Here is a 27,466-nt window from a genome sequence, read left to right as displayed (position 1 = left end):
CTGACCTCGGTTCCTTCCTTTCACATACCTAAATCCATGTCCTGTCAACCACCCCCACACAGTTGTTCTCATTTGCCATGCACCTTTCAGAAGGATTTCAGTATTCCTTGCAGTTCCCATCCTCTATTTCATGTTTCTTATGCTGCAGGTAGTTCTTATAGACAGTTCTTGTGCTTGGGTTCTGCAGGAAATGAGCTGCTGTCATAAATTACAACTACTCAGCCAATTCCAGGGTAAAGAGCTCATATTTGGAGGGAACGGTCTCAGAGAATGGTGAGACAAATCATGACAAAAACTAGAACAAAAAAAACGCAAATGTCTTGGAAATATAAACCTGGCTTTCTGACCCAGTGAAACAGACGTTTTGTTTGAAGATGTAGTTCCGTCATCACCAAAACCTATGTGGCTGACTGTGTCCAAAACTGCTTTTAAAAATAAATTGTAGCACAGTAATGACAACTTCTGCTTTTCCTAGTAAAGGGCCACAAGCTCTGCCCTGAGCTGAGAGCAACCAGAAAGCAGCCTGAGGCAAGGAAATACATAAAAATAAACCCAAGCAGGCCCCAGGACTAAGGAGATGGGGACTCCCACCATGAACATCACACCACACCCAGCAAAGACCCCAGGATGGTGACTGCACAACTGTACCCACTGTGGGCTGGGAGAAGCCACCAACCATCAACCTGAGAACCCAAAAGGAGCCTGGAAGGGTGAGCACAGCACCAGCAAAAAGACACTAGCATGGGTTTTTTTCTAAAACCATTTCTATAATAATTTTAAGGATATTATTAATGAGGTAGTAAATGTTTGTATTTTTGTAACTGGATTACTATCTATTTCTTGCATTTTGTTTTAATACAAACTTTCTTGAGAATATATTAAACAGACTAAGAGTGAGTTCTTGTACCTCTTCATGTGGTATGTTCTCTTTTGACTTTAACAGGATTGTATTTTGAACAAACTTCATTACGACAGGAAGCTAGAATGGTTTTCATCTCATTGACTTTAGCAGGTAATGTGAAGTAGTGGTTAATGTAAGTAAAAGAAACATTATATGATGACATCTTTTCATTGCATTTCCAGGAGAAACATTTAGAAAAGAGGGAAAGTGGAAAAATCACAACAGCTTACAATATTTTCCCAGAATATGAGTCACGGTACTTGTAAGATAGTAATGCAGAAAATAAAAATTAATTTTTAAAAGTCTTGAAATGTAAGTAACATTAGTTTCAAAAAAGGAATGCAAACTAAAATTTAGAAAATATTAAACTGCAGTTTATAAAGCTGTAGAAATTAACACAGATTCAATTTTTGGGTGTTTCTGTCTCGACAACTGCTTGGAAGGAGGAACACATTTGGGTAAATTAGTCTGACTGAAGTAAAAAAAAAAAAACACAGGAAAGAAAATTCCTAGATCAAGCTAAGAAAAAACACGAAGATACCTAAATTAGTGTCTTCTTTAATATATGCAGCTCTAAGTTCAAGCTCCATATAGCCAAGGTGTGTTAAAGATGTCTTATTTCTAGAGTTATAATGATGTAGCCATTTATTCCTTGGCGTAATGATTGCAGTAGGAAGTGTCCCTGATGCCGTCATGAGAAAAAATGATCCTCCAGATTAAACTTTTATTTCAGGATAGCATGAGTGCTTTTTGGTCTTCACCTCTGCAACCTCATTAGAAGACTAAAATAAAATAAGAAAGGTTCTAGCTAGCTCCTTCTAAGTTCTGACACTCATCAATTTTAACTTTTGATTTCCTGTAATGCTGAAGGCCTGATACCACAAATATCAATTCCTTGATACTCCACTGCATCATATTTTTTGTAGTCTTTGTCATATAAGCATGCCAGGAATGAAATTACTTTAAATCATGGCAGTATTATATACCTTATCACATAGCTATAAATGACCATGAGAGGTGGCAGGCATGGATAATTGGGTCCATAGCTACTACCATGTCCAAACAAGGAACCTTGTTTTAAACCAGCTGGTGGGTTGGATCTAGATTTTATCAGCATATATGCCTCCCCTGAAGACTATAAACACATGGGCCAGCTTATAAGTGATAGGCAAAGAGCTACTGAGTCTGTTGACTCTGAGTTGTAGAACTTCAGAATACTGCAAGGAAACGATACGTCAGATGGACTTAAATCCATCCTTCAGTGAGATGAAGGCAGTAGCAAGTGTAGGTGTATAAACCCTTACTAGGAGAGTTATGGGAAGCTAAGGCAGTACCTGTGATTTTGTATTGCCATACCACAGACTGTTCCACTGATAATGAGGTGTCTCCCCTACTGAACTCCGGGGAATTAAGAAGAGATTTCACCTTCTACAATGCAAATTATTTCCATATCTACTTAACTTCCCCCCCCCCTCTTTTTTTCTTTCTTTTTTATCTTACTTAAACTTCGTAGAAGCATATAATCATAAAACCATTTAGGCTGGAAAAGAAATTCAATATAATTGAGTCCAACTATTAAACCAGCACTGCCAAGTCCATCACTAAACCATGTCCCTAAGTGCCACATCTACAAGTCTTTTAAACACCTCCAGGGATGGTGACTCAAACACTTCCCTGGGCAGCCTGTTCCACTGCTTGGCAACCCTTTCAGGGAAGTAATTTTTCCTAATATCCAATCTAAGCCTCCCCTGGCACATCTTGAGGCCACTTCGTGTGGTCCTATCACTCGTTCCTTGGGAGAAGACACCTACCTCCACCTGCTTACAACTTATTGATAAAGATACTAAAAAAACCTGACCCAAATACTGAGCCCTGGGCGCTACCACTTGTGACTGGCCTCCAACTGGATTTAACTCCATCCACCACCCCTCTTTGGACCCAGTCATCTAGCCATTTTTTTACCCAGCAAAAAGTACAAGGGTCCCAAGCCACAAGCAGCCAGTTCCTCCAGGAGAATGCTGTGCGAAACAGTGTCAAAGGCTTTACTAAAGTTCTGAATATATTCTTTTGATTGGAAAGCTCTGTCACACTACATTCATTTGGAATACACAGAAAATTACTTTTGGAGCCAGATGGGATAAAGTGTGCCTTCAGGAAAATCTTAAATATAAAGGGGCTTCATAAGGCTGTTTTATGGACACACACAAACTATCAAAGTTCATAGTTTTTCACACATGGGATTCTGCCTTGATCTCTTCTTTCATATTAAAATGAAAGTTAACCAACAGAAATTACTTCCCCATAGCGAGTGGGGTTTTCCTGGCAGTCATAGACTACTGTTGAAAGCAGCAGTTACTGCTAGGGACAGCAGCTGTATCGTGGCAGTGCTGTGCTCAATTTTATCAATTTTACTTCATCATGTTTCTTCTTTTCACACTTCTAAAGGTGTCTTTCTATGCCAAATACTTTCATAATAAAAGCCTGACTGTGATCAAGATGTTGAAGCTATTTCTTTATGAATTGCTCACACTGGGCATAGCCTGACATTTGATGCATTTTAGAGGTTGCACCAGAACCAAGAGAATACATTGTAGGACCTAGCTTCCTGTTTCATTTCCTCTATGTGACAGGAGAAGACAAATGAGGGAAATGTGGCAAAAAAAGAATACTCAGGAGGAAAGACATCCTCACCAACAAATGCTGAATTCAGACAAACACCCTTATCCCAAAGAAACTCACAAATTACAAATTTAAAAACTTTAAAGTACAGAAGCTAAAAAGCTTCTCTTTGCCCTTATTGCTTAACTTATTTGTTCCTTACAGTTTTTAGATAGTGACAGAAAGCAAGAATCATTTTTAAAATTGCTGCTATTAACCACAGAGAACTCAACACATTTTCTGTCATACAAGGAGGCATATCCTCATGTGGATTAAAAACATTAAGAAAAGATAGCAGGCTGAGGTTCGCAATGCTACACAGAAAACATTACCCACCAGGTCATTATATAAAAAGCATAGTCCAGAAATACCTGGGGCATACTTTCCTAAAAAAGCAAACACATAATTTTGGTCCACAATCACAAGCAATATAAAAGACAGACACTGGAATGTGTGCTAAGTACTACGCAAAACTCTACAGGTTCTGCAATTTATCACAATAAAAACAACATATGCTTTATACAGTAACAAGAAACTGACTTTACCTAACGTCTGTAACATTTTTATTACACTTTCGTCCAATAATCCATCTGTGATCCTCCTAATGCTCTAAATACTGTAGTATGTTATCACATAATGCTTTACAAATTTGCCTTTTAAAATTAATTTATAACTCAGGAAGAATACTCAAAGTCTCATTTAGAAAAAAAGTTCTATGAAACAAAAATGAAGGAGAAGAAGCCGGTAAGTTTTCTGGCTAAAATTTACAGAGTTTAAAAAAATCAGAAAAAAAAAATAAAAACTGTAACAAAAGTAAATAAAACATTTATTTCAAATAGCTATATTTCATACATACATATTATATGTGTATGCATACATATATATAATACACCTGCACACTCTTAAACTGGTAAGAAATTAGTTTAAAAACTGAGGTCAATTACACTGTAAAAACAGAATCCACATAATATATTTTGATTAAAAGACGACTGTAAATTTACCCCTGCACTTTCCTCCTTATGTTACCCAGTTGTGTTTCCATGGTTACTCAATTTCAGAAATCACTGAGTCTTACTGGAACATGAATAAAGAACATACTTCTTCATCAACACATTTTATGCAAAGATCAACTGGGCGGGATTTCTGAGTAGTACAAAGTAATTTTCCCTTTTTAATTATTTTTTAATTCTTATTTAAATACTACATTAGGCATACATATAAACAAAGCAAACAAGTGAAATAAAATGTAAAAAAAAAATAATTAAAGTTGAGTTTTAACTTTAATTTTAATTCCAAATTTGAATAATAACTTTCTCAATTCCTTTCAAAGGTATGTCTGTCTTTATTAAAGATGGTTTTGTCAGTTTCTAGTGCTGACATTAGATAGGGAAAGGAGAGGGAGAGAGAAGTGTTTTATGTTTGACAGAAGCATGGCTTTGCAGCTTACAGAAAGTAATCCAAGCAAGTATTCTTGTCTGAAACTTCATTCTAAAGGCAATTTATTATTTTCATTCCATTGCTAAACAGATCACAATAAAAGTAGATTTGTTCAACTTAGCTGAAATCTGAGTGTTGTAGGATGCACACAGATAACAAGCTACCTGTAAATTTGGCTTGTCATGATACAGATGGATGGAGAGAATCTTTCTTTTTCAGAGATACTATTTTCAAAGCACTACACATTTAAAAAATTCCTTCCATTCTGAAGGGTTAGTACAGATAAAGAAAGAGGGCGAGACTACAGAATCACTGCTTTAAGTAGCTAAAAGACTCAGGTTAATTGCTTCCTCCTTTTCTTTCCTAAGAGCATAACCTATATGAGTGTATTTATTTATACGTTATTTTGCAAGCACAAAAAATGCCTTTTTAAGTCTAGTCTTTCAATGTAAGCCAACTACATTTTCCTTTTAAAAGGACAGGCTTATTTACAACTGCAGTTATTGCAATTCATGTATTATTCCCTCTCCACGGTTACAAAAATAGGTAAATAAGAAGAAGACTATTGATAACTGACTAGAGAGAAATAAATCAAGAAAAATATATTTTTTGCAGTAATATGCCAGCAACAGAAATACTGGAAAAAAATGGGTCAAATGATATACCACTATTATATATATATATACATATACATATATACACACACACACACACCGGGTCTTCTGATGTACGCTTTCTCTCAAAGGTACTCTTTACTATATCTTTCATATTTACCATGGTAACATTTAAGTACTAAAATGACTTGTCAGTAGTTTAGCTATAGTTAGAAAAAAGTGGTGGTTGAATATTAGAATCATGGAGTCACATAATGGTTTAGGTTGGAAGGGACCTTTGAAGACCATCTTGTCCAACTCCACTGTCAAAGCCCCATCTGACCTGGCCTGGAACACTTCCAGGGATGGGGAACCTACAGCTTCTCTGGGCAACCCGTTCCAGTGTCTCACTACCCTCATCACAAAGAATTTCTCCCTTAGGTCCAGTCTAAACCTACCCTCTTTCGGTTTAAAAGTGTAAAACCATTGCCCCTTGTCCTGTCACTGCAGGTCCTTTATTATAAGCCTTTTGAAGCACTGAAAGGCCGCAGTAAGGTCTCCTTAGAGCCTTCTTTTCTCCAGGCTGAACAATGCCACCTCAGACTGTCTTCATAGGGGAGGTGTCCCACCACTTTTGACAATTTTCATGGCTTTCCTCTGGACCTGCTGTAAGAGGTCCACATCTTTTTTGTGCTGTGGGCCTCAGGGATAGATGCAGTACTCGGGTAGGATCTCATCAGTGAAGAGCAGAATTGGTGAATTACCACCCTCGACTTGCTGGCCACCCTTCTTTTGATGCATCCCAGGATACCATTGGCTTTCTGGGCTGCACATTGCTGACTTATTTCCAATTATGTATCTATCAGTATCCTTACGTACTTCACTATATGGCTGCTTTCCATCTATTCATCTCCTGACTGTATGGATATTGGGAATTGTCCAAACCCAGGTGCAGGACCTTGTACCTGGCCTTGCTGAACTTCATGGTTCACATGGGTCCACTCCTCAAGTCTGTCAAGGTTCCTCTGGATGACATCCTTTCCCTCAAGCAAATCAACTGTATCATTCGGCTTGGTGTCATCTGCAAACCTGCTGTAGGTGCACTCCATTCCATTGCCTATGTCACTGATAAAGATATGAAATAATATTGGTCCCAGTATGGACTCTCAAGGGACACCACTCATTTCTGGTTTCCCTTTGGACACTGAGTCACTGACTATAACTCTTTGGACATGGCTATTCAGCCAGTTCCTTATCCATCTAAGAGTCAACAAAACCCACATATCTCCAATTTAGCAGCAAGAATGTTGTGGGGGATCATATCAAAGGTCTTACAGAAGTCCATGTAGATGACATCCATGCCTCTTCCCTTTTCCACTGAGGCAGTCACCACATTTTAGAAGACCACTAGATTAGCCAGGCACGATTTGCCCTTGATGAAGCCATGCTGGCTGTCTCTGATCACCTCCCTGTCTTCCACAGGTTTCAACAAGTGATCCAGGAGATTGTGCTCCATCATCTTATCAGGCATGGAGAGTGAGACTGACTGGTCAGTAGACCCCAGGGTCTTCCTTTTTACTCTTTTTAAAAACAGATGTGGTGCTTCTTTAACCCAGTAAATTTTTCCAGTTACTGGGGATTTTGTCTGACCACCACAACTTTTGAAATGTGATTAAGAGTGGCTTGGCAACTACATCAGCCATTTCCCTCAGGACCCTGAGATGCAGCTCATGGGGTCCCATGGACTTATGTATGTTCAAGTTGGTCTAAAAGCAACCAGTTGTTCAAGGTGCTCTCAAAACCTGATCTCCTACTATGGGAAGGACTTAATTCCCCCAGTCCCTGCCCTGAGGTTCAGGGACTTGAGAGATGTGGAAAAAGAGATTACCATTGAAAATCGATGCAAAAAAGCCCCTAAAAAAACAACCAACCAAAACACCAAATGATCCTCCGTTCTATCTAATGTCTACAAAATAACCATACGTATTATTCACCCTGTTAAGAAAATCAGAATTGGTATCTTTTCAGCTGCACAAGTAGCTACATGACACAAATAAAACTACCAAGAAAGTACACAAAATCTCAGCTCCAAGCATTCCAAATAGCCCAATAAATAAAGGTCCAGTCTGCTAACTCAATTCCAAATAAACTTTTATCACCTCCCTACCACCATATTCAATTTGCAGCGCTTACTTGTTCTCATTCTAGTCCACAAAACTTCTAATATATTTGCATAAAAAATGTAACACATTCATACAGGCTCAAAATACCACGGAAGGAAATGTGTTAGGATTTTATCAACCTGAATCTGCCTCAAGGGTCAAGCTTATGTCCTTTTATGTAAGACAAAAATCAGTTCTTACAGAAAGCAGAAATAGCTGACTGGATCAAAAGTCAATTGATACTTCAAGGACTGAGGAGATTTTTTGTTTGGTTGGGTTGGGTTTTTTTTTTTTTTTCTGGGTTGCTTTTTTTTGTGTGTGGGGTTTTTTTGGTGTTTTGTTTTTTGGTTGGTTTTTTTTTCACTTCTCTTGTCAATGCTTGGTTTTCATTTCAATAAAAAAGGAACTTGAAATTTTATTTCATAGTTCTCTTCAGAGATGTCAGGGCTGGAAACTGTTAATAAATCAGGATGCTCAGTCTTCAGCAGAATGTTACTTAAGTGTGACAAGGGAGACTCAGCATCTTCCAAGGCAGCACTACACTTTAGAGAGATGTATCTCCAAGACCCTTCTGGATAACTTCTTTCAGCACTATCAGCTGAGAAACTGTATTGACAAATGAAATTAAGACTCTACGGTACTCTATGTAGATTCTTATGTGTCATGAGGCTCCCATCAGTGTGGTGGCTGAACCACAGTGCCACCATCACCTCCAGTGGCACAGAAAATAACATCCATCACATGCAATGCACTGTCCCAACTGCCTACAAACATGCAATAGGAACAAGGGAAAGAAAAGGAAAGATGACAAATCACTTACCACAGTTATTGGACAAAGTCAGTTCTGGCCCACTGAAGAGGCCGTTAGTGCCCCGGTGCCATCGGCGGGGCTGGGGGCGGCCTCTGCGAGGCACGGCCGGGGCTGCCTTGGGCCGGGCACGGCCGGTTCCAGCCGGCTCCAGCCCACCTGCCATAGGGCTCCACAGGCCTGCGTGGCAGCGCATCTGGGAAATTTATTTAAGCAAGGCAAAACCACCAGAGACCGGTGAAGAGGGCGGGAAAAAAAACGCGTGAGAAACAGCCCTGCAGACAGCAAGGGCAGAGAAAAGGGGGAGGAGGAGGTGCTCCACCGGCTGGAGCAGATATCCCCCTGCCGCCCCTGGAAAGGACCGTGGTGAAGCAGATTGCCCCTCTGCAGCCCAGTGAGAGCACCGTGGTGGAGCACACATCCACACGGCAGCCCATGAAGAAGCCCCATCCCAGAGCAGGTGGGTATTTCCTGGAGACACTGTGGCCCTTGCAGAGCCCATGTTGGCACAGGTTTATCCTGAAGGACTGCAGACTATGGGAAGGAACCACGCTGGAGCAGGGGCAAAGTGTGAAGAAGGAATTTGAATTTTAGCTTTCAGCTTCTGATTCAAAGAAGGTATACATTTTTCTTTAGAAAATACCATGCTGCACATGACTTCAAAACATAATTAAAAAGCAACAACTTCAAAACTTTTATTAGACAACAAAAAAAGCAGCACATAAAGAAAAACACATTAGATCTCTAAGTAAATTATTTGGCCAGCTGCCCTATACTGTTTTTTTTACATGAAGGGAAAGCTGTAAGGAATTAAGAGGCTTTTGTGAAATAAACTTGGTGGAAGGAGCTCATAGCACAGGAGAAGAAAGTAAGAGTCATCAGCAAGTTCAACATGCTAGGAAGGAATAAGAATTTTGCTTCCACACTAGTAATTGATTAGACAAGGGTAAGTACATTAAAACTACTTAATGGAAGATGCAATAAGGTCAGCTACAATTCCATCAGGGTCCAAATAGGAGTAAATTGCAAGAAACTAGTAGCTTACCACAACCTTCAAGCGGTCCCTCTAGGAAAATCACATCAAGTATTTCATGTTAAGGAAAAAAAAAAAAAAAACAAAAATCACTTCCATGTAATAAATAGTCTCATAGGAAGAATAAGGCTAAAATCAAGAGGCTGGGCCTCAGGACTTTTTCCAGAGTGGTCTCGATATTTTAAAAGATCTGAGGGCCAAGATGTTGATGACAGCTTAATTTTTCCATTAACTCCTTCTTTGGTTTACTTTGCTTATCATAATTTCTATTTTAAGTTACTAAAAGGGAGCTAGCGACACATTTTATTCATTAGAAGGAAAGTTTGCCAAGAGGAGATATTTCTACAGCACAGTTATTGAAATATTAAGCCAGGACGACCATTAAACCAAACAACTAAGTCTACAAATGACGAAGAAAAATAATATGTTTTTTGCGTAGACTCATATTTAAATGTCAGTGACACCATGACTTTCCAAGTCCCATTATAAGTCTATCCTTCTTCAAAATGCTTTGGAAGTATCACTTCTCTGCATCTGGTTTTCTTCCCATATGTCTAAGATACCTGCAAGTACCGGTTTGGACATTTTGCTTCCTCCATTATGTCCAGAGAATGAGTCTATCAATGACAAGCCCTAAATATAAAACAGTGAGCAACCAAAATGTCCATCCTTTTGGGAAAGCAATTCTATTCAATTTGGTTCTTTACAGTAAAAATGGCGGGGTGGGGGTGGAGTGGGAGCAGATAATAAGATAATAATTAGATGGGAAAAGACAGGAAATAATTCCAAACCCATGCATTTAAAAAAAATATCTCAGCATAGTTCAATAATGAGCAGAAAATTACATATGTTAAATATGAGAAAGCATTGGCTTTAACATTGTTGATTCAGAGTTTTAAGGGTTAATTCAGCCCAAGTGTTAATACAGCCTCATCTACAAGAGATGAAACAGTGTATCAGCAAGGACATTTGATACAATTACAGTCTTTGGTACTTATCCACCTCAGTCTGTAACTCAGCCCGAGGCTAGTAGAAATAAATAATGCTTTAAATAGTAAATTGAAAATCACTAATTTTTAAAAGATAAGTTTCTCTCCATGTTATTACTCTTATGAATTATTAAAACTGCCATAACACACACTTTTGTTATATTATTGCTTACTATAGGTTTTTGCATTATAAATTCATCTTGAATAGTAAGACCTACCTGATAATTTTCTTATTATTTTATATCAGTTTTTCATTTTACCCATTAGATGCTAGCCAATTTCTGCAGGTAAAATTTTAAGGCAAACGAAAAGATACTCCTCAATTATAACTCATTTTCTTTGAGTGTATCAAAGTCATAATCCTTTGATACACAGAAACTCCTTACTCTGATTCAAGGTGACAGTGTACCTTCACAGTTCCACTAACTGTCATGATTCCAAACAGCTCCTGGTCTGCTCCGCAAGAAAACAGACCTAGGTGAGACTGCAGACTACAAGTTTCTGTATTCTCACTGGTATTTGATGTACTTATTAACAAGACACATGAGAGGCTACTCCTCATGTCAACTGGTGGAACTTAACTAATAAAAACAACATGTAAGAGAGCCAAGAATAGCCCTGTTTTCAGTAATAATTAAAGTTATTGATACTTCACCCTGATATCATTTTATTCAAATATGACATCTTTTCTTGCAGATAAATCCCAGTATTTCATGACAAGTATGACAGGTACATATATAACCCATCTAAAACCAATGCACATTTGTAGCGGTCTATTTTAAACACCAGAGCTTGTGCTTTGTTTATTGTAACATGCATGTTTGCATCAAAAAACAAGGTTACTGACACAAAATGTTTTTGAAACATATGAATTTGGCTTTTTTTACTCAAAATGAGCAGCATTAGTATCTACAAGTCAGTATGAAATCTTACTATTTTCACTTGCTTCAACATCTGCCTGGGCCCCAAGAAAAATACTCAGCTATGTTAAATAGCTCTCTAATAAAAGCAGGTTTTTCTCATTAACAGTCAATTTCTTCTCACTGACTTTGAGACAAAGTTCTAAGTAAAATGTCCTAATTATTAGAATTATGGAAAGATAACTTCCATTTATGAAAATTAAATAATTTAGTAACTTGTATATAATTAATAGTTAATGAAGCATAATAAATATTACACTAATTACACTGTAAGTCCATAGAAGATAATATGCCAAAGCAATTCACAGCCATCATTTGCTACAAGGACAAGGCTAAATTTTCACAACAGTAGTCAACTCTCCAACCAGATATGAGGGATTAATTCTTAGTATTATTGTTATTGCTAGTGAGAGTTATTTTTTTTACAAAGTCTTATTTTTTTATAATACACAGCAATATTTTAGACACCCTCTAAATAGCTAGCAGTATGAAAGAAAAACTGGAAGACTAATAAAATTTATGATAAAAATTTATGAAAAAATCACATCAAAAGATCTGTTTATAGAAGATGAGGAACAAAATGAGTATTTTGCAGAAAACATGTATTAGACAGCCCTTAATTTTCCTTTCAGTCTTCTGAAGAAACTAAGCCACTGTCAACTGAAATAATACCATGTTTTCTCAGTGTTGGTCATTATTTTATATACAGCAGGAACCATCACATCTCTACCTACAAATTAGGTACTTCAGTGTGAACCCAAACACTAAAAGCTTTTCTTCCCCTTCTCTCCCTTCCTCAAAGCCAGTAAGAATCAAGTCTTTACTGTCAGCCTAGATTCACAGTGATGTTTTGCCACTTAAGGAAGCAGGTCCCTCATCTTTGCTTTCTGCCAAAGGACATCCTGCACCAGGTAGGAAACCAAATACTCATGCCAACTCCAAGACATTACGTTCCTGCCAGTGCAGAAACTGGATCTTTGTTCTATGTGAGCAGGCAGAAGCCATGTCATCCAAGAACCCACACCCTTCCTACTGGTAAAAGGACACCATGCACTCTGGCAGCATCACAGCAGCCCTTGCTGTCTCCAGAAGGACCAGCTGCAGCCCAGTCCCAGCAGCTGAGGAGGTGCAGATGCCAGCCTGCAAGTGACAGGTCTGCAGCGGCCCAAGAGCAACGAGTAGGAGCCGTCATGAATCAAAGGAAACAGACTCCAGCAGTGCTCAGAGTAATCAAAATGGGCAGTTCCTCGCCAGTGAAACATTACTGTTCATGGGGCTGAATTCATGAAAGCCTCACAATTTTAATAAAGTTGGCACATGCTTCAAGTCCTGATCTGGGACATGTCACTTCTCTTCTGACTCAGGTTATGAGACCGATAATGTAGCTCACATTAGTATACTAATCTTCCTCCATGTGCATGGTATCAATTTAGTCATATAATAATAGAAAGAATCAAATAGCCTTCTCTTTTGCTATAGATAATTACACATCAAGCAAAATGAATCTTTAAGAGGTATCCTTACATGGTAAGGTTTTCAGACTGTATGAAACTTAGGAAAAAAAATGCAAGAAAATGTTTTAGTAAGAAGACAATGACTAAAGAAAGACTTAGGAATATGCTTAATGTTTAAATATGTAAAAAAAAATGTGTATATAAATATAATATTTTATGCATTAGTGTTTGTGCCTATTTTATTAATTATGTTTTATATTATTTATTTATGTTTATATAATTTATCATAATGATAATTTATAGGTTCATACATATACGTGATTTTTCAGTGAATGTGTGTCTATTCCAAAAAAAAGCATCCTCTTTACAGAATTCTAACATCTTATTAGAAGTTTCTATTGCATATTTTTTTTACAAAAATAGTTATTGAAGTTTCCTTGTCTTCCCAAATGTTCTGTTTTTATAGTGTTATACTGGAAGATATCTTGTCAGGAATTATTATGCAAAATCTTCCTTTGAATCATCCAGTGGCAGAATGAGCATCATTCCTTTGGTAATCACTTCCACCAATTTACAAAGGAACCGTACTACAGCATCAAGTTAATAAAATAACAAAATCCATGCCAAATTAATTATGGCCACATCCTGAAAGATACATAACTACTTGCACACATACACATATATTGATACATATATTTATACAGACTAAATTATGTGTACTTCCTTCTAATACACCAAGTCAGTCAGGACTATATCTCTAAATACTTATACTTTGCCTTAGATTGTACTCACTGTTTCTTAAACCATCCAGACAAGCAGAAAACTCAGGAATTTCCTTGATGTTCACTGAAATTTTTGTACAAGCTCTAGAATCCCCCTAAATCAAATGGGACTTTGGTCCAACAAATGTATTCTATTATTGCCTATGAGTACTAAAATTGTGCTTTAATTACATTCCACTGATGTCTACGACTCAAAAAGCCACTGCTGTGTCTGAGGGACAAGTTTTGTAGTCAGAACCCAAAGAATCTACTGAATTCAAGGAAGATTTTGAGCAGAATATTTGTGCTCTTGTTTTTTCCTTCTTTTCTCTCTGGGGGCAGGGGGAGAAGAATAAAATGGCTGAAACTGTTAAAATAAGTAAATCCTAGACGAATGGTTTTCCTAATACTATGGCTGCCTTCATGCATGGTAGTCATTGGCTCATAGGAGCAGACTGTGAATCTGTGAATCTACACAGACTGACATATTTTCTTTAGCACTGAAAATCTGGTGGATGTAGCAGATCCATGATAGGATGTAGTCAGGAATTGTTTACCATCCCAGGCTCAGAGAATACAAGGTCTACACAAGGAAATACTTTTACTTGTCACATTCAAGAAAAACATCCAGTCATAACACAACTAGGGAGACAGCCAGAGTAGGCTGTGCTCCAGCTTATTTCCCTGGCATCTCCTTTACAGGAGTAGTAGCAGTGAAGGAGGAGTAGCATTGACTTACTGTATCTCTATAGCCACTAGAGAAGTTAAAATTGTAGGACAAGGCCTTAAGGACAAGAGTCCAAGTACTGATAGCCTGATGAATAGAGACTTGTTAGAATTTGTAGGGCACAAGCCCTGGGAGCAAAGGAACAAGCTAACTGCAGACCCCTGAGCCATCACAGCTGAGGAGGCAACCAGACGGACAGAGAAACAAGTAGCCAGATAAGGGAACGGATGGCGCCGATATGTAATTAAGAAAGCCGCGTAGAAAGAAACTCCCTAATTTTGGAATAGAAATTATTGCTATGTCAAGATAAACTAATAAGTTCCTATTATTCTAACGGTGTGCCTTAAATATCAACCAATCAGTGTTTTTTTCGCTTAAGATTTAACCAATCAGTGTGTAATATGTAGAAGGTAGAAATGTATATAATTGTAAGAAAATCACTAATAAAGGGACATTTGCTTGCATCAAGCTGCGTCCCGTCTCTTCATTCGCCGCATAAAATAGGGGACTATCCTGCATTTATCATCTCTTCTGCATGGGAGATGGTCAAATGGGGACTTTCATTCTCACCACTAATCTCGTGATGAACTCACTGAAACGGACGGATTCCCCAAATGTCTTATATGACACACTCCAGTTTTCGTTAGCAGTGCAGAAATGAACACTTTGGAATGGAAAATGATAGCCATCTTATGCAGATTTGCAGTGGTAACCTCCTGAGCTAGAAAATATGAATGCCACATTCCTGGCAGTGGACTATGAAGTCAGGCCGACTCTGCCAGAAAGGAAGAAAGGAAGTCAAGTAGCTAAAAAAAAGTCTGGTTTCAAAATCATGAGCCTGAAAATGACTTGTTTAGTTCCTGCAGTCACTGGACCATGTCCAGAAGAAAATAGATAGCTGTTTACAGTAATGCAACAACTCTTGAAAGCCTTTCTAAGACTGTCTTCTTTCCTCTTGATCAAAACTCTTGTTATGGTCTGCCCCTTTCCATGAGGATACTTATTCTTTTAGTAATGCTGCCAACAGTTACAAGATGTTCCATTCTTGGCTCTACAGCAAATATATTCATTTATTAATCAAAGGGAACAGTCTCCTTGGCGCTCTGCTTTTCAGATCTACTGATATTTGAACCAAAAAGATAAGGAGGGGAAAAAATTTCATAGGAAGCTGTCAGAAGCCAGAAAGTAAGGGGCCATAAAAATGTTCAATAGGTTGCACTAATATTCTGAAAGTTTCCTGTTTGATGCATGTGGATATGGCTTCCTCAGACTGAATTCCCTTTGATCTCTAAAAAAAAAAAATGACTCAAAGAATATTACTTCTTCTGATGCAGAAATGTCAGGAGGAGTAGGAGACGGAGAAGGAGTAAAACTGACTCATCTTGAGAGTCAGATTCAGCAAACTCTAGATATATTATCCATCAAGAAAACTCTAATCAAAAATATGAACAATAGATTGTGTCACATGGGTGATGAACAAGGAATCTGAACTAGCTGGATGCAGGGTCACTAAAAGTACCAGTCTATTGTACTAAAAGAGGACATTTTCATGTGATTAGAGATGATGCAGTTATTATAGCTTTCCATCTCTTGTAGTTAGATGAGCAGGTAAGATTACAGTAGTTTCAATACAAGAAAAGCAGAAAAGGAAGCTATTGAAGATGATCATCTATATTCCCAAAGAAAGGAGGGAAACAAGCGGCGGGGCCGGGCGGGGGGGGGGTGAGGGGGATGAGCGGGGAGGAGCAGAGGGCAGGGGGAGCAAGGAGGAGGAATGCAGGAAGTTTACTAGTTAAAAAAAAAAAAAAACAACCAACGTAAAAGATGAAGAAGAGGGAGAAAAAAGAAATACACTATTCTGACCACCTGCTGCTTTAGACTGAGACAAAACATCAATCACCAGCCAACAGCAACGCCTAAGAAAATTTCAATGTCTGTTGGCCATACCACACCACATCAGGACTCTGTCCCCTGTAACTGCTGCAGAGAGAATCAGAAGGATAATAATCACATTTAAAGTAATTACAAAAACAATGGTCTTGGAGATCTCTAATTACCAAACATTTGCTCAAGATCAGGGCACAGTCTATTTGCAAACTATATGATGCCCCATAGCTTCATATTCAATTAGAGCACACTACTACAACAGAAACACAACGGAGCTTTGAAAACCTACTGGGTCCTCTGACCAAGAACATTTGTGTAATATGGCCAACAGGCTGGAGGGAAGGGATGCCATTCAGAGGGACCTTGACAGGCTTGAGAGGTGGGTCCATGAGAACCTCAAGTAGGTTGGGGCAATCATAAGCTGGGCAGAAAATGGATTGAGAGCAGCACTGACTTAGGGGTGTTGGTCGACAAGAAAGTCAACATGGCCCAACAACGTGCACCTACAGCCCAGAAAGCCAACTGTCTCTTGGGCTACATCAAAAGAAGTGTGGCCAACACATTAAGGGAGGTGATTCTCTCCCTCTACTCTAATCTCATGAGACCCCACCTGGAGTTCTGTCTTCAGATCTGTGGCACCCAACATAAGAAAAAATGGACATTTTACAGCAGGTCCAGATGAGGGCCATGAATATTATCAAAGGGCTGGAACACCTTCCCTATGTAGACAGTCTGAGAGAATTGGTGTTGTTCAGCCTGGAGAAGAGAAGGTTCAATGTGGACCTTATTGCAGCTTTTCAATAATTGAAAGGGGGTTATAATAAAGGTGGAGACTTTTTACAAGGGTATGTAGCGAGAGGACAAGGGGCAATGGCTTTAAACTGAAAGTGGATAGATCTAAATTAGGTATTAGGAATAACATCTTCACTGTGAGGCTGGTGAGGCACCGGAACAAGTTGCCCACATTAATTACGGATGCCCCATCCTCCGAAGTGTTTAAGGCCAGTTCAGATGGGGTTTTGATCAACCTGGCCTAGTGGAAGGTGTCCTAGTCCACTGCAAGGGGGTTGGAACTAGATGATCTTCAAGTTCCCTTTGAATCTAAATATATCTATTTTCCTATGATTCTGTGATATTACAAGAATACTTCGCTTTTCTGCGCCCAGGAGACGTGTTCATTGAAAGCAAGCTAAAAAGCAGCTAAACCAGGAAGAGGCTGGTGTACATGGGTTTTTTAAACCCAAGGGCACTGAGGGAGCTGGTAGAGGAGCTTGCCAATCCACTCTCCATAATTTATCCACAGTCCTGGCAAACTGGAGAGGTCCCAGAAGACTGGAGGCTAGCCAATGTGATGCCCACCTACAAAAAGGGCAGGAAGGAGGATCTGGGGAACTACAGGCCTGTCAGCCTGACCTCCAGGCCGGGGAAGGTTATGGAGCAGAACACCTTGAGTGCCATCATGTGGCATGTGCGGGACAACCGGGGGATCAGGCCCAGCCTGCATGGGGTTATGAAAGGCAGGTCCTGCTTGACAAACCTGATCTCCTTCTACAACCAGGTGACCCACCTAGCGGATGAGGGAAAGGCTGTGTTGTCTTCCTGGACCTTAGTGTAAGCCCTTGGCACCATCTCCCATAGCATTCTTCTGGAGAAACTGGCTGCTCATGGCTGAGCAGCTGAGGGAAATGGGCTCATGTAGTCTGGAGCAGAGGAGACTTGGGGGAGGTCTTAGTGCTCTCTACCTGATCAGGAGGCTGTAGGCAGGTGGGGGTAGGCCTCTTCTCCAAGATAACTTGCGACAGGACAAAAGGAAACAGCCTCAACTTATGCCAGGGGAGGTTTAGATTGGATAGTAAGAAAAGTATTTTCACTGAAAGGGCGGTGAAGCATTGGTCAGGTTGCCCAGGGAAGTGATGGAATCACACTTAGCAGCATGGCTTAGCGGTGGACTTGGCAGTCCAGGTTTCAGTCGGACATGATGATCTCAAAGGCCTTTTCCAACCTAAACGATCCTACGATTCTAGGAGGCATTATTCCTTATGTGTCTCTGATTCCAAATTGTTTACAGCACTCCTCATGAAGAAATAAAGCAAAGATAGTACATATATAAAAAAGAAACAGAAGAGAAAAAAAAATAATGGATAAGAAACAGAAGCTTCTAATAACAGCAGGAAAAAAAGTTTGTATTTGAATATTTAAAGATATCTTTATTGTATCTCACAAACAAGTATCTTTTCCTTCTAATCTTCACACCAAGTTTGCCTCCTAAAACTAATTATGCATGTGATCAAATTCAAACAAAGTAGTTTAATTACCTCTTTTGGCACTAATTTATAGCCTCTAGATTCTTCCTAATTAAGAACCCTAAGCACTGTTTCAATCTTCTCCATCATACCTCTATCACCTGGTGTGATTCATACCTGCTAATTCCCTTCAGACACTAATGCTATATATCAGAAAGACATTTCCTAGGATAAAAGTGAACTTTTAAACTATGTAAGAGTTAAATGGAAGAGGTTTATATGCCAAAATTTTATCCTTAAACAAAGCATCACTATTCCTGTATTATATACATAGTCAATGCTCTGAAAAAGTCTGCAATTCAACTTCAAAATATTTTCGACTTCTCAAACATGGTGGCTTAAAACAACTGTTTTTCATTGATTTGCTATTTTTTCACTGAAACACCATTTTCTATTGCTGAAATCCTTACAATGGTATTCTCCTGTGTATTTGTGTGTGTGTGTGTGTGTGTGTGTGTGCAATGAAGCATTTTTAAATCTTATATGCCTTTTTTTTACAAGGCAATGCTTTAAATTCAATGCAATATACAGTCCTTTTTCATAAGGACCCTGAAACAGATGAAGGGGTTCTTTACAGCAGCTGGGATATGTTTAATGTACCTAGTGTGAATTGCTATTCTTATCAAGGAAAAGCATAGAAATTTCACCTGAATGAAGTATGCTGGAATAGGCCAAAATTAACAGAAATTTTTTCTTACTTTTGCCAGTCTTGATTTTAAACAAATACAAATTTTGTAAGTCTAGGTATTTTTTAAAGCCACAGCAATTAAAATGCAAAATGTAAAGCTTTAAATGTTAATAAACACAGTAAATCTAGATTTGATAAATGGAAGGAAGACTGGGTTTGTTTCATTAGAACTAAAAGGTCTTCTACTGGCAATACTCTATTGTGTTACAATTTCTTATAGGAAAATATTTTTATCATTCATAAATGATCCAAAATAAAACCCTAGATCTTCACATGTGCTGCTACAGGACTTCTATAACAATCATTCAGAACAAGCTGAAATAAGAGATACCAACATTTAAATAAATGTTATTACACTTGGTAGAACTTTACTTTTCTCATTTTAAAAAAAATTTACATAATTCTACACTACCACATGTGGGTGGAGTAGGAGTTCAAAACAAATGAGTCAATATTTTTCTTCAGGAAAAATACCATTAGCAGAGCATTCATGAGTAATCATATAATCACAGGCAACTGTCCCAGACCCATAATATATGACGACAGGCACGCTTTAAAGAAATAGCTCAGACAGAGAGAAAGCTCTCAGTATGGAAAAGCCAAGATGTTATTCCAAAAACAATGAATAAAAACTTGACAAATTTCCTGCAACCAATTATAACACAGTCCCCTCAGCTGTAAAATGAGATTATTAACATTCCTGCTCTGCCAATCCTTAAATCTTTTCCCTAGTCATACTTGAAGTTCTTCAGTGCAAGAACTTTCCTCTTACCCTTTTAACTAGAGTCTGCCACACTGGGTTCTGTTATATTCTGCTGAAGAACAGGAAAGGCAACTAAAAACACAAAGTCCCATTTTATTATGTTGTAAGGGTTAACGCTTTAGAATTGCTTAAGTTAAATGACCAAAACTGCTGTTTATTTTTCACCATCTCTTGGATGTAGACATTTATGCATAACATACATAAAAAAAGGCAGGAAAGACTAGTTTAAATATATTATTTCATTCTGTAAAAAATTAGAAAAATCTAATCTACTATAAAATTTCCAGCTTGCTTTTTGCATGAAAGATTTGGAGAACATCTTTCTGTCAAACTTACTTAGAATATTTTGCAGTAAATTAGCAGAAAGCATGCATAACTGCAACCAGAACAATCACTGAATGGAATTCAATATAAATTTAGAAATGACTGCATTTCTTTCAGTGATGATACTTTACTACCACCTTTTAAACGACAAAGCCTTTGTGCCATGGCGTGGCAAAATGGAAACACTCTAAAATGGTAAAACAGTCTGGATATGAGCAGTCAAGTAACAGCTTATTCCTACATATTTCCTACACAATAGAAACAGTGGGCCCTTCTAAAGTCTTATTTCTCTGTCATCCTTTCCCTTGTAGACTTATCCCTCCCTTTAGATCTCTGCAGCCCTGTGACCCCCTAAACACCATATTGCTCTGTGGAGGAATTATAGAGGAATGAAGGCAGGTTAATTATCATTGGTAATATACAGCTGTGGGCTGGCTTCAGGGGTGGTGGGTTAGCTGATGTGGATAAGGTGCAGTTGTGGCTGGTTCCTGCTGAGTAGTTAAATAGCTCTAAGGGGTATGGAAGAGGAGTATGGGATGAAGAGAGTCCTAGAAGAAGCAGAAGGGAGACACACTCATGAGTCTCCATGTCCTTCAGAGAGATTACTATTGACTTCAATGTGTCTTTCTGGATATGGGTAATCAGATAAAAGTACTTGTAACTTGTGCCTAATGCAAACCAGCAAATGTGATTTTTGGTATTCATAGAATCGTAGGATCGTTTAGGTTGGAAAAGGCCTTTGAGATCATCATGTCCGACTGAAACCTGGACTGCCAAGTCCACCGCTAAGCCATGCTGCTAAGTGTGATTCCATCACTTCCCTGGGCAACCTGACCAATGCTTCACCGCCCTTTCAGTGAAAATACTTTTCTTACTATCCAATCTAAACCTCCCCTGGCATAAGTTGAGGCTGTTTCCTTTTGTCCTGTCGCAAGTTATCTTGGAGAAGAGGCCTACCCCCACCTGCCTACAGCCTCCTGATCAGGTAGAGAGCACTAAGACCTCCCCCAAGTCTCCTCTGCTCCAGACTACATGAGCCCATTTCCCTCAGCTGCTCAGCCATGAGCAGCCAGTTTCTCCAGAAGAATGCTATGGGAGATGGTGCCAAGGGCTTACACTAAGGTCCAGGAAGACAACACAGCCTTTCCCTCATCCGCTAGGTGGGTCACCTGGTTGTAGAAGGAGATCAGGTTTGTCAAGCAGGACCTGCCTTTCATAACCCCATGCAGGCTGGGCCTGATCCCCCGGTTGTCCCGCACATGCCACATGATGGCACTCAAGGTGTTCTGCTCCATAACCTTCCCCGGCCTGGAGGTCAGGCTGACAGGCCTGTAGTTCCCCAGATCCTCCTTCCTGCCCTTTTTGTAGGTGGGCATCACATTGGCTAGCCTCCAGTCTTCTGGGACCTCTCCAGTTTGCCAGGACTGGTGATGAATGTTCTTAGTAGTTCCTAGTAGTGTGTCCTGGTTTTGACTGGGACAGTTAAATTTCTTCCTAGTAGGTGGCACAGTGCTGTGTGTCTGATTTAGTATGAGACTAATGTTGATAACACACTGATGTTTTAGTTGTTCCTCAGTAGTGCTTACTCTAAATCAATGACTTTTCAAGTTTCCCATGCTATGCCAATGGGCAAGTGCACAAAGTCAGTAGGGGGCAGAGCCAGGACAGCTGACCAGAGCTAGCCAAAGGGATATTCAGACCATAAAACGTCATGCTTAGTATATAAGCTGGACAAAGTTGGCTGGGAGCTGCTGATCACTGCTTGGGGACTAGCTGGGCATTGGTCAGTAGTTGGTGAGCAATTGTATTGTGCATTTTCTTGGGTTTGGGTTTTTTTAGTTTTTTCTCCTTCAATTTTTTTCCTCTCTCTCCCTCTCCTCTTCATTACAGTTGTTGTTTTTGTTGTTATTATTATTATTTTATTTCAACCATTAAACTTTTTTTATCTCATTCCACATGTTTTACCTTCTTACGGTTCTCCTCCACATCCCACTGGGCGGGGAGGGGCAGGGAGTGAGCAAGCAACTATGTGGTACTTAGTTGTGGCTGGGGTTAAACCAGGACATAGTGTCACAGGCTCTGCCCTGAGCTGAGCGCCCCGCGCTCAGGGCTGGCCTGGCCTGCTTTCAGCGCCTGCCTTAGGGCCACCTGCCTATTCCCCCCCTTGCCTGGACATGCCTCCATGGAAGGGTCTGGCAAACACAGTTTCTTAGTTGCTGTTTAAGAAACAAGAGCCCATGGAGGGAGCTGAGCCTGGGGAGGGGGTCACCTCACCCCTCAACTGGGAGCAGCCAGAAGGCAGCAGCATAGGGAGCACACTGAAATAACAAGCAGTAGGCTCCACTGCTGAGGAGGAAGGAGTTCAACAAACATTGAAATCTTCCCAGCAAAGATAAGCATCCTGCAGTCTCCCCATTATCCCTCCTACCACCCCTCTGCCTCGGGAGAACTGACAGCATTGACCCAGAGGGGGGCTGGAAAGGTGAGCACAGCACCTGAGAAAAAGGAAGAAATTAGCAACTTCTCCTGTATAACAAGTTTAAGAGTAATTTTATTTAGAAGAATTTTCTGTATTAATTTAGACCTGTTTTTCTGAACCTGCTTGCTGTCCTCTGATTAGATTGCTAAGATTTTAAATACACCAGTAGTAAATTCTTGGGTCCATGTATGGTATGTTACCTTTTGCCAATAATATTTTGAGTGTAACATGTCATATAGTTATTTTTGGTACAACAGGAAAAAATATCAGATTAAATAATTACCATTTATAATTAACATAGGAAATACTTATGGAAAAAAAAAACACCACAAAACCAACCAAAGAAACCCCAACCCTCTGGGTTAAGCTTTATCACAAGATACTGCTTAGATGAAAATAAAAAGGAAAGCCAAAGTTAGAATCACATCAGCAGTAGTAACAAACTTTTACAAGGCTATGCAAGCAGTGCAAAATGTAACAAAATTATTTTGGAAATCTTTAAATGAATCTATGCTCTCAGCAAAGCGTTAATTTACTGTGAGCACAGAAGTACTTTTAATTTAATCTTGAGGGAGCAATGTTCTGTGTTTGACAGTGAGAAAGAAGAAATGGCCAAAAATCCTCAGATTTCTGGCAAAATTAACCAAACCTCACATTCATAAGAAATTACTGTAGCCATGCCCCTAACACCATATCTATTGTGCAGAATTTACTGTACTGCATTGACCACAACTGTATGGAACTACCATATGTATTAATTCTAATTTAGAACATATAAATCAAAAGTGACAGAAAGACCTGTGTATGTTTTATTGGTCTGTATACACTGAAGATGTGAGTACACATAAATAATAAAGAACTAGCTTTGCTGTTAGACACTCAATTCTTGAATCATACTATAAAATTAAAGGAATACTGTGGATGAAAATGTGAAATTACACGTTTGCATAAGAGTAATGTGCAGTATGACACTAACAGGAAAACAATTGAGTTGTCAATTCCAGTAGGTCATAGTTAATTTAGCAAAAAGGTGTTTTTGTCATTCAGCGGAGTATACTAACTTTCTCTCCGTTCTGCTTTTTAGTAACTTTAAATATTAATCTCTGGACTAGCTAATTTAACTACTTGTCTGTCACTGAAGTAGTTATAAAAGTTTCTATCACAATAGTTTTATTTTCATGCTGTCTAAGTTATGTACTGTATTTGTTTGAATGAATGAAGATAACTATTTAATATGTATAAACTTTGGAATGTAAGCATTAAGATTTCTATTAACTAAAAGCACTAATCAATAGGAAAACACACAGTGATGAATAGTCTCTTTGTGTCCCACCTACTCACAGGTACAAATTCTTCAAACTCTCATCAGAACCAGTCCCTGGGCAACCTCTATATTTATGCAATGATTGATATGTTTCATATGAACACTGAAGGATCGGGGACCGAAGCTGATTTCAGTCTTTTCAAAGGATGATTGAATTGCTAGTCTGAGATCTAGTGACCCTTATACAGGCTTCTTCAGTTTCAAAAATGCCTGAATCCCAGGTTCCACTGGGGTTCAGCTTTGGCAGATGTAAGAGGTGCCTTTAGGGGTTTAGTCACTCCTTCACAGGCTGAGAAGTGTGAATAGCAAGTTGCTCTATGCTAGTGTGCAGAAAGACAGAAACCCTTCCTCTAGAAGCTACCTGAAGGTCTGCTCATATACCTTAGATAAGTACTCCAGTGCAGGCATTAAAAAAAAAAAAAGATAGGTGCTTGACAGCCTACACCTAGTATTCTCTTTTGGTCACCTCTGCTGAGGCTTGATAAATTTATACAGCATCTTAGTCACTTTTATCACGGACCCTATAGAAATCCCAGTAAATCTGGCTTGCATAAACTATCTGACACCTTCTCTGTAGATGCTAAAGTGACTAAAGGGGGTCTTGTCCTTCATCCTTCTGATTCACTTTCTTGCTGTTCCCAGATTTTCTTCAATTTGCCAAAACATATCTGATATTCAGGTTAGGATTAAATTTATCAGTTAAGCTGACCAAATTCAGGTTTGTATTTTAAAACAGTTTCATAAAAATAGACAGCTACACGTCAACACTTGAGATGTCTTACTCTGTGAGCAGAATGGAAACCCCTACAGAAGAATAGTAAGAGTAAAGCTAAGAGCAAAATGTCCATAAATGAGAACACCAAACACAATGCCTGAAGTCTTTATTCCCTTTCGAGCTGTGAATGAGAAGGAGTACCCGGAGTTCAGCTGAGATACTCTTCCCCAGATCCTGACTTGGTGTCAGACTCCCCTTCCTATCTAGTGCACCTAACTCTGCACATCTCACCTAAATCGTTCCACTTCCACAGAAGTAAAGGAACATTTCACTTCTACAGACATTAATTACTGATAGAAAAGAAGGATGAAAGAGGTCTCCAAATACTTTGTTTCAACATAACTTTTACAACTGCTTTTTTCCCTCTTGAATCTTGCTCTATAAATAACTCCAGTTACTACACAGAAATGCCCGTAGCAGATGTCCAAAACTTGCAGGTTTCAGTTTTGGAGAAAGATTTCAAAATGGCAAAGAAAAACTAACAACAAAATGAAGGCAATAATTTCACTCCTGTGCACGTTGGCAAAGATAGGTGGTATAGCATGTCAGCGCTCGATCCACATATCTTCAAACTTGAGAAGATGCACTGGTAAAATATTCATATAAATCTCCTTTCTGATAATTATAATGGAAGCACTAGAATATTTCTTTATTGAACCTAAACACTCAAGCCCCTAGAAACTACAATTCCCATTAAAAAATAGGACCTAATACCAGTCTCAAATTAAATTTTTGTTATTTTGTTACTCAAATTAAGTAAAAAGTTGACAAATTTCTACAAAAATAAATTTGCTACTTCTTGTGTCCTTTGTGAAATGCATTTTGGCAAAAAAAAAGAGCAAAAACAGTAGGAAAACAAACCTGGAAAATCCTTCCAGGCTTTCTTAGATCCTTGGCATAAGCAGTAGAAAAAATTTACTGTTGTGAAACTTCAATGGTATCTTATTATTGCCTCCCACTGCTATACATATTTACTTGTCTATTTTTTTCTGAGCAAGGTGGGAAATACAAACATCTATTTTCATATGAAAAGACTCATGATATACAATTTTTCTTTTTATGTCTATGCAATGAACTAAAGACTTCTAAAAGGGAAATTTAACATGGAGAGAGAGAATGCCTTCTAATAAAAAAAATACTGCTTTGTTTTAGAACACCAAAGGCCTTCAAGAAGTTTTCCATGATGGCCGAGTTAATTTCTCTACTTCTTACTAACCAAACAAAGAAATTAATGTAAAGGGTTTGCTATTTTTCATAGCATCTTTCCAGCCATTTTCGTTTGCTTTCCTAAATTCCACTTCTTTCAATAAAATCTCAAGACAATTAATTTTCCAGTCTCAAATTGGGAACAGAACCTTCTAGTTATATCAGCTGCTTCTGAAACAGTTATTATGCTGCATAAAATGATATGTGAAAATTAAAAATTAAATCATATCTTTAAACAGGGAATCCTGAACTTCTTATGGAGCACTTCCTAAAACTTTCAGTATTGTCTCTATTTTCTAATTTTTTTTATTTTTTTTGTGATTTCTTTTTGTAATATGAACTGCCCTCATACAAGCAATATAAAAAAATAACTCTTTTACGTGCATGTCAAACTGTGTGTTAGCAAAGCATAGATATAATAAGCTATTGAATATTCTTACAAGCCCTCAGGAATGTATTCTGACTTTAGAAATACATGTTTTATTTGGACAATGTAATGTCTATGCAATTAAGATAAATTAGATAATTGTGTGCTTATAACATATCACATCAAAACTTTAATTGTAGATATCACATAGCACAATAACAAGTTCCTACTCCAAATGGAGCACACTAACAGATATATCAGAACGTTCCCAAAAACTCTGTAGTAGTTCAGTCATGTGAACAGAAATACTGCAGCTCTTTATTGGTTTCACACTGTGAAAGCCACTAACTTTCAATTTTGTGATGTTATTCAACACAACTTGATCAGCTATTTTATGCCACTGTGCATAACAACAACAAAAGATAAAAGACAAGTAATAAAATAAGAATTTGTTAAAGTCAACTGCCTTGTCCTATTATAGAGATGATAGGCCGAGAAGAAAAGGCAGTAAGTTAGATTCAGAATTGTCAGGCTCTATTAAGAGAAAGTCATTTTGCTCTGATTATGCCAATGAGAGCAAAAGAAAGAAAGAATTAGAGAAGACAGCATGTTTTCGAGTACTTTAAAAAATACATAGTTATATAAAGAAAAAGAGTCAAAGAATAAATGTTACATCTAAATGATAGTCTCTACGGAAACCTTACTCTTTTATCAAACAAAAATTCACTTTCTTAATTCATTCACTTTTAGCTCCTTTGGTGTGACCCTAAGGATATGTTCCATGCTACTGACACACGCTTTGCTTTCTTTTTACTAATATATACTAATTTCTGGTATTTCAGATACAAATTTATGTCTTTTTAGCAAAGAAAAAAAAAGTTAGAATAATCCCATGGCATAATCTATA

General features: G+C 38.4%; 1 protein-coding gene across 9 annotated transcripts in view; it reads right to left on the bottom strand.

Moving 5' to 3' along the window:
- TAFA5 (TAFA chemokine like family member 5) overlaps positions 1-27,466 on the bottom strand; it is a 442,355-nt gene that overhangs the window by 264,395 nt on the left and 150,494 nt on the right. Inside the window, exon 2 of one of the 9 annotated variants that reach the window (XR_005104656.1) lies at positions 9,605-9,625. The exons of the other annotated variants lie outside the window; for them this stretch is intronic. The gene's annotated coding sequence lies outside the window, so the exon portion shown is untranslated. The remainder of the gene's footprint in view (positions 1-9,604; positions 9,626-27,466) is intronic. 9 annotated transcript variants of the gene reach the window in all.

Source organism: Falco rusticolus, chromosome 5 (genome assembly GCF_015220075.1).
Source record: "Falco rusticolus isolate bFalRus1 chromosome 5, bFalRus1.pri, whole genome shotgun sequence".
Lineage (NCBI taxonomy): Eukaryota > Metazoa > Chordata > Aves > Falconiformes > Falconidae > Falco > Falco rusticolus.
The sequence above is the reverse complement of the archived record's forward strand: the minus strand, read 5'-3'. Positions and strand labels throughout refer to the sequence as shown.